Source organism: Gadus morhua, chromosome 23, assembly GCF_902167405.1.
Source record: "Gadus morhua chromosome 23, gadMor3.0, whole genome shotgun sequence".
Taxonomy (NCBI): domain Eukaryota; kingdom Metazoa; phylum Chordata; class Actinopteri; order Gadiformes; family Gadidae; genus Gadus; species Gadus morhua.
The window spans coordinates 17,470,652-17,479,695 of record NC_044070.1 but is presented as its reverse complement, the minus strand read 5'-3'; positions in this window follow the sequence as shown (position 1 = coordinate 17,479,695).

The following is a 9,044-nucleotide window of genomic DNA, read 5'->3' as shown; positions in this document are numbered from 1 at the left end:
AACAATGCACATACTGCCCTGCAGGCCATCCTCTGCTACTACAACACGTTCAATCCACCAACCCGTCTCACATCAATGTACTATAGCTACGTTGGTTCGTTGGTGGAACTTGGTGCGTTTCCTGGAGCTCTGAAGACGGCAGGACGCGTGTTTACCTGGCCGATTAGGCCCTGAACGCAGACCCTGAACCCAGAGGGTATAATTTTTGGGTTAAAAAAAAAGTAAAGTAAAAAGATTTATAATTATTTATAAGTAGCCTAGTCTAGATAGTCCTTCTGGCAAGAGAAACCTTTTTACCACCTCAAGTGAATTAACCTATCCTATCCCCAGTCAGATATGTGTGTGTGTAAAGTCTGTCTCACTTGTATTCATTTTACTCTGAAACAACTTGAATGGAACTTTAGACATTTGGGGATAAGCAGCACAGCAGTCAGGTAGCTATTTTAAGGTATAATAAACTGTATTTTGTTTATTTAGATGAAGCATTATGAAAAAAATATTTTGGCATTTTCATTTTCCTAAACCCCGGATGTTTATGAAACCTAGAAACATCCCTGCCGTCGACGGCATTCCCGTCGACGGACCGGACGTCAGGTGGTGGAGGACGGGGTCCGACGGATGGCAGGGGGTCACAAAGGGCCTCCAACGCCCCCCACTCCAGCTCATACATAGCCTGTATCCTGTGTACTTATACTCATACTGAGCCAGTATCCTGTGTACATATACTCATACTGAGCCAGTATCCTGTGTACTGATACTCGTGCTGAGCCAGTATCCTGGGTACTTATGCTCATACTTAGGCAGTGTCCTGTGCACTTATACTCAGTGGAATCACAAGGCTGTTTTATTCGGGGCTAAAGCGCCGGATATTTTTTAATTAGCTCCGAATACAATTTTTGGGTAAAATGAATAAAATAAAAGAATAATATTTGGATGGATGGATAGATAGATATATAGTCCCACTTGCATTCATCTGAAATAACTCGAATAGAACTTAAGATGTTTGGGGATAAGCAGCAAAGCAGTCAGGTGGCTATTTAAAGCTGTAATAAACCGCATATTTAGGTAAAGTATTCAGAAAACATTTCCATGCACAATAAAGCAGACAAAAAAAATTATATTGTATGCCCAAAGGGATACTTTTATTTTCCCTCTGGGCTAAGCCCCGGATGTTTATGCAACCTAGAATCGCCCCTGGTGTTAATACAGCGGACATAGTCCTCTAGTGCTATATACTAGTATGACTGATCAGATGTCGATCCCCGTACAACGTCGCTGTCTTGTCACCTTAAATTACATATCTAATACAGCGGACAATAGTCTCTTAGTGTTATTGACTAGTTTCTGATCACTAGTGTCAGTCTATGACTGATCAGACTTTGCTGCCGCACTCACGTTTCGAGGCGATATAGCCTAGCTTTATCAGGCTGTAAGCGCTCCCCCGGCACCGGGTCGGGCCGATATTTCCCACCACTGTCCTCGGGCCTGGCCTTTGATCGAGCGTTATTTTTATTTTATCATAAGTTTATTGGCCTAATCTGAGGAGAAATCTATGCCATATACAGAAATATTATTGGTCTTTATTACACGGGTCTTCTCAATGCCGTGGAACGCTCCGTTCACTTGCATGGGTAATAGTCCAGTGACTTGTCAACCCCAGCGTCTTTCGTTGCTATGCGACGTAACCGTCTTTGAGGACAAATTATTTCTCTGCTGATCAACACTACGAATGCTGGTAACGAATAAATTGTAAAAAAGACAGTTATTTCTTTTTTGGCAAGTAGCCGTGTAATAAGCGGAATAATGTATAGAACGTCGCCGGTCATTATCGAAAAAAAGACCCTTCAGGGCGAAGCAAGACACCTTCGCTGTGCGTCGGTGTACTGTTCGCCCTGGCGGTGCTTATTTTCCCGATAATGACCGGCGTTCTATGCATTATCCCTTACATATATATTTAGCAGAGTAGGCCTAGTAACAAATGTACGGAAGAGGATTAGGGCCACACATGTAAAAAAAATTAAGTTCTGACTTTATTCTCAGAATTCTGAGAAAAAAGTCAGAATTCTGACTTTAATCTCAGACTTCTGAGAATAAAGTCAGAATTCTGACATTAATCTCAGAATTCTGAGATAAAAAGTCAGAATTCTGACTTTAATCTCAGAATTCTGACTTTTTTCTCAGAATTCTGAGATAAAAAGTCAGAATTCTGACTTTAATCTCAGAATTCTGACTTTTTTCTCAGAATTCTGAGAAAAAGTCAGAATTCTGACATTAATCTCAGAATTATGAGAAAAAAGTCAGAATTCTGACTTTAAAGTCAGAACTACGGGTATCTGTAAGGACCAACCTCCGTGGGAGAGACACTTTGCTTTATGCAGTAGGAGGAAACCTATGGAAAGCCAAGAAGGCCACAATCCGGCCCTAGAATGGCGCGGTAAAAGTGCAAGAATTCCGTACGGAATCCGTACGGAACTAATAGCCGTTAGTCATATTGAGATGGCAGTGTGCGAAATACCCGTCAATATTCGGGGATGCCCTCATCCCCAGATTGTTCTCGATATGCAGTAGCCAGCTAGGCCATAACATTACAATATTTCATGGATGCAAGCAAGCCAAGACAATCGATCTATATCTATAGCCTACATGACAACACACACACACACACACACGCACACACGTTAAACACACTGGTAAAGCAATAGGAGCCTGCATTGGCTAAAGTTGTTGGGATGCACGTTATTTTATAACAGGGAGGGGCAAAGTTGTGCATTACAATGCAAACACGACAATAATTGGCACCGTTCTAGCGCACTCAGAAGAACATGAACTGAATAAATGCCAGGTATATAGCATATCGGAGACGGGCACACAATCAGTGCATTTGCAAATGAGAGCCTGCAGTATGACCGATCTTGTGACATTATTTAACCATCCATCTACAGCTAATACGATCAGACAGATACATCATTGATCACATATAAGCCCACAACAAGCCCAACATCACCACGGCAGGTGCGCTCTCTCTCGCACATTCACACAATCACTCCAACTTCTCCAACTCCAAGGCAAAGCTGTTTCACTAAGACCACAAACAACCACAACTAACCAGCCTGCATATCCACAACAATGCACAACAATCAGTTATATACATTGCGTCTATCTTCTGTTTGGCGCACATGGCTAATTTGCATACTTGCACAGGACTGTCGGCTCCGCTTGTCAAAAAAATAGAACGTATTTGTGAATAAATGCTTTGAATTCTGAATACTGGACTTGGTGAGCTTGGTGAGTTGGCTATGGGACGTGCACTTTTACCGCGCCATTCTAGGGCCGGATTGTGGCCTTCTTGGCTTTCCATAGGTTTCCTCCAACTGCATAAAGCAAAGTGTCTCTCCCACGGAGGTTGGTCCTTACAGATACCCGTAGTTCTGACTTTAAAGTCAAAATTCTGACTTTTTTCTCAGAATTCTGACTTTAATCTCAGAATTCTGAGAATAAAGTCAGAATTCTGACTTTAATCTCAGAATTCTGACTTTAATCTCAGAATTCTGAGATTAAAGTCAGAATTCTGAGATTAAAGTCAGAATTCTGACTTTATTCTCAGAATTCTGAGATTAAAGTCAGAATTCTGACTTTTTTCTCAGAATTCTGAGAATAAAGTCAGAACTTAATTTTTTTTTACATGTGTGGCCCTAATCCTCTTCCGTACAAATGTGTACAAAGTTACATATGTATTAAAAAAAATGTGGGGTTGAAATCGGGCTCGGGCTCATAATTACAGTTAATGTGTCGGGTCGGGCCGGGCTCGGACAGAACGTGCACGGGCTCGGGCTTGATTGTCTTTATTAATCTTTATTATCTGAATGGGAAATCCAATAGGCCTATTTCAGGACCGAATCACCGTTAAACGTGTTTCTAATAACATTTCTAGCGAGAAATATACTTTTTACTTGCATAATCTTTAGTCAGTGATTGTGTCTGATCTTTAGTTTAGGAACTAAATTAGGAAGATTTTATCGGCTCGCTCACATGTTTCAACGATGTCAGGTTGCTAGGGACGCTGCTTTCGCTAAACTAGCAGCTCACGTGACTGCGGTCAAGCCAGCCGACTCATCAAGATCGGCGGTCAAGCCAGCCAACTCAGTTTTTTGCCGTACCTGTATATACTAGCCATTACGGTAATAGCGTCTCAGAACTAGTTTCAAATAAAAGCATTCGTCGGGTACATACAAAAAGACAGTCAATACAAGCAAATACTATCAAAGGAAGTGTACGGCCGTTGTGGTATTTACTTTCAAAATAAAAGCCCACCAAACATTCCAATATGAGATTACATATGATTTTGAATACGATTTAAAAGAAAATGCCCTTTTATTCCAGGCTCATTTCACTGCAGGGCGATAGTTCAAGACCCCACAGGGTCACCCAAGAAGTTTCAGGACATTCTGATGCGTAGTTTCAAAATAAAAGCCCACCAAATATGAGACATATTACATATGATTTTGGATTCGATTTAAAAGAAAATGCCCTGTTATTCCAGGCTCATTTCACTTCATGGTTATAGTTCACGACCCTATTGGGGTCAGGCAAGAAGTTTCAGAACATTCTGATTTGGAGTTTCAAAAATAAAAGCCCACCAAACATTCCAATATGAGACATATTACATATGATTTTGGATTCAATTTAAAAGAAAATGCCCTGTTATTTCAGGCTCATTTCACTTCATGGTTATAGTTCAAAACCCCATGGGGTCACGCAAGAAGTTTCAGAACATTCTGATGTGGAGTTTCAAAATAAAAGACAACCAAAGTTTCCAATATGAGACATATTACATATGATTTTGGATTCAATTTAAAATAAAATGCCTTGTTATTTCAGGCTCATTTCACTTCAGGGTCATAGTTCAAGACCCCATGGGGTCACGCAAGAAGTTTCAGAACATTCTGATGTGGAGTTTCAAAATAAAAGCCAACCAAAGTTTCCAATATGAGACATATTACATATGATTTTGGATTCAATTTAAAATAAAATGCCCTGTTATTTCAGGTTCATTTCTCTTCAAGTTCATAGTTCACCACCCCATGGGGTCACGCAAAAGGTTTCAGAACATTCTAATGTGGAGTTTCAAAATAAAAGCCAACCAAATTTTCCAATATGAGACATATTACATATGATTTTGGATTCAATTTAAAAGAAAATGCCCTCTTATTTCAGGCTCATTTCACTTCAGGTTTATAGTTCAACACGCCATGGGGTCACGCAAAAGGTTTCAGAACATTCTGACGTGGAGTTTCAAAATAAAAGCCAACCAAAGTTTCCAATATGAGATATATTACATATGATTTTGGATTCAATTTAAAAGAAAATGCCCTGTTATTTCAGGCTCATTTCACTTCAGGGTTATAGTTCACGACCCCATGGGGTCACGCAAAAGGTTTCAGAACATTCTGATGTGGAGTTTCAAAATAAAAGCCAACCAAATTTTCCAATATGAGACATATTACATATGATTTTGGATTCAATTTAAAATAAAATGCCCTGTTATTTCAGGTTCATTTCACTTCAGGGTTATAGTTCACGACCCCAAGGGGTCACGCAAAAGGTTTCAAAACATTCTGTTCTGGAGTTTCAAAATAAAAGCCCACCAAGGTTTCCAATATGAGACATATTACATATGATTTTGGATTCAATTTAAAAGAAAATGCCCTGTTATTTCAGGCTAATTTGACTTCAGGGTTATATTTCAAGACCCCATAGGGTCACCCAAGAAGTTTCAGAATATTCTGATGTGGAGTTTCAAAATAAAAGCCAACCAAAGTTTCCAATATGAGACATATTACATATGATTTTGGATTCAATTTAAAAGAAAATGCCCTGTTATTTCAGGCTCATTTCACGTCAGGGTTATAGTTCACGATCCCATAGGGTCACCCAAGAAGTTTCAGAACATTCTGATGTGGAGTTTCAAAATAAAAGCCAACCAAAGTTTCCTAACCCTATGGGGTCGTGAACTATAACCCTGAAGTGAAATGAGCCTGAAATAACAGTGCATTTTCTTTTAAATTGAATCCAAAATCATTGTAATATGTCTCATATTGGAATTTTTGGTGGGCTTTTATTTTGAAACTCCACATCAGAATGTTCTGGAACTTCTTGGGTGACACTATGGGGTTGTGACCTATAACCCTGAAGTGAAATGAGCATGGAATAACAGGGCATTTTCTTTTAAATCGAATCCAAAATCATTTGTAATATGTCTCAGATTGGAATGTTTGGTGGGCTTTTATTTTGAAAGTAAATACCACAACGGCCGTACACTTCCTTTGATAGTATTTGCTTTTATTGACTGTCTTTTTGTATGTACCCGACGAATGCTTTTACTTTAAACTAGTTCTGAGACGCTATTACCGTAATGGCTAGTATATACAAGTACGGCAAAAACCTGGGTCGGCTGGCTTGACCGCCGATCTCGATGAGTCGGCTGGCATGACCTCAGTCTCACGTGTTTCCTGCGTTTGTGTTATTAAACTGCTACTTTATTTAACTTTTAATGATATCATCTTGTTAGAAACACGTATATCTGAGAGCCAACCCAGTCGCCAAAAGCATACATTGACAGTGTACATTTTTGTGAACACTGGATTACGTCGCATTTCAACCTAAAATAGCGTGTTACACACACACGCACACACACAATGCATTTCGCTGCTTAAACAACAACAAATATTCCCTAAAATATTATTACTTTAAAATAGATACATATAGTGGCCATAGTGGAATATCTTTTTTATTTGGGCTGCTTCTAAGATATTTTGGGTGGATTTTGAACGGTATGTGGGCAGGACGTTTTTTGCAGGACCTGGCAACCCTGCGCTGTTGCCCGAGGTGCTGAAATGCTCCGGAACAGATCTGGATCCACTAAGGCCAAAATACTTGTATGCCCCCCCTCCCCCCTGAAAAAAATGGCAGAATAAAGAATGAATTCATGCATTATCTTTCAACTTGAACATGTGTTTTTACAGTATAGTGTGGTGGTTAACATAATTCACCCACGGAACTATGGTTGGGGGGGCGTGTTTAGCACGGACCCTTTTAGCGGACGGAACGACCGTCCAGTTCAGTCCGGTTTGACTTTTGGAATGTACGTTTTATTGTGTGGTGCTCATTAAAACTTTGTGCTGGATACTCCGCCTCTGACTCCCGTCTCTCGGCACTACACTGGTGACCCCGACGTAGGTCTCGCTGAAGCTTCAGAGACCAAGACGAACATGGCGAATAATGCTTTTATTAAGTTGCCGGAGTTCTGGAAGTTTTCACCGACGGCGTGGTTCGCGCAGACGGAGGCGCAGTTCGCCATCCGTGACGTCACGGACGACACCACACGCTACTACCACGTCGTGTCGGCGCTGGGGAGATCCACTGCGACCCGGGCGGCGAATCCCCCGGACCACGGCAAGTACAGGGACCTCAAAGCTTACCTCTTGAAGACTATTGGGCTGTCGCAGTCGGAGGCAAAGAGGTGCCGGTCCCCGTGCAACTTCAAGCCGACGGGAAACGCCAAGGCTTGCGCTCATTAGTGGCCGTGAGTGCAGGCTATTGTTCATCAGGGACACTCTCTCCGGCCGCGAGTTTCTTTGCGACACCGGCGCTCAGAGGCGTGTCCTGCCGGATACGGTGGAGGACACCACCCCTGGCGTCCACGCTCCACAGTTGAGGTCCACTAACGACACACCCATCCGCACGTATGGTACAAAGACCGCGGACCTGTGCTTTGGAGGCCAGCGATTCAGGTGGGATTTTGTCACGGCCGACATCTCCTTTTCCCCTCCTCGGCGCAGATTTCCTTTGTGCGCACAATCTGCTTGTAGGCGTGAAAAACAACCGCCTGGTGGACGCACGGACGTTCTCCTCGTTTTAATGTGCCCGCGGTCGAGCGGCTTACGGCGGGCTCTCCAGCTCCCTCTCAGAGGGGGACGAATATCAACGCCTGCTCAGGGAGTTCCCCAGTATAACCCGACCTACCTTTTCCGCGGTCACGGCGAAACATGGTGTAGAGCATCATATAGACACCAAGGGCCCACCCGTCTACGCTAGGGCCCGACGACTTAACCCCGACAGGCTGAAAGTCGCTAGGTTGGAGTTCGCCAACATGGAGCGCCTGGGCATCATCCACCGCTCGGACAGGCCCTGGGCCACACCACTCCACATCGTTCCCAAGTGAGACGGTGGGTGGCGACCTTGTGGGGATTAACGCCGCCTGAACGACGCAAAGTCGTCGGGCCCTAGCGTAGACGGGTGACCCCATGGTCGGAGGCCTGGTCCACGCTCATGCGGACGTAGTCAGCAGAGAAATAATTTTCCGCAAAGACGGTGACCTCGCTTAGCAACGGAAGACGCTGGGGTTGACAAGTCACCGGACTACTACCCATGCAAGTGAACGGAGCGTTCCACGGCATTGAGAAGACCCGTGTAATAAAGGCCTATACTATTTCTGTTTATGGCATCGATTTCTCCTCAGACCCGACCCGGCCCGCGGGTCGGGTCGGGCTCGGTCTCGGCAGAGAATCTAAACACTGACTGGAACTACTTAGCAGGTGTCTGTAGGCCTATATCAGGAGTTAATGCACACCCTGCAGCCTATCAGAATACGAGTATTGCCCCAGACCGTGGTATAAACAATATTATTCACGAGTTATTATCAACCCCTACACATCAATATTAATGATAACCCATTAAATACGGTATGATTTCTAGATGTCATGGCAACACCCGCTCGCGACACTGGACTTGCGAGGCATCGACATGGATTTCCATTCACATAGCCAAAAACAAGACAACAGATCTTTGGCTAGATCAAAACATCAAGACATACGATTCGAAATAGAACAGATGAAGCATCTACCCTTTTTTCCTTCGCGGTTTGCCTACAGAGCTGCGCACCTGCATTTAATATATCCGTGAATTGTCACAATTTCTCAGAATCAAATGTGATTGTAGAAACGGGTGGCCTAAAGCTGTCATATTGTTAGTTATCACAGACTATT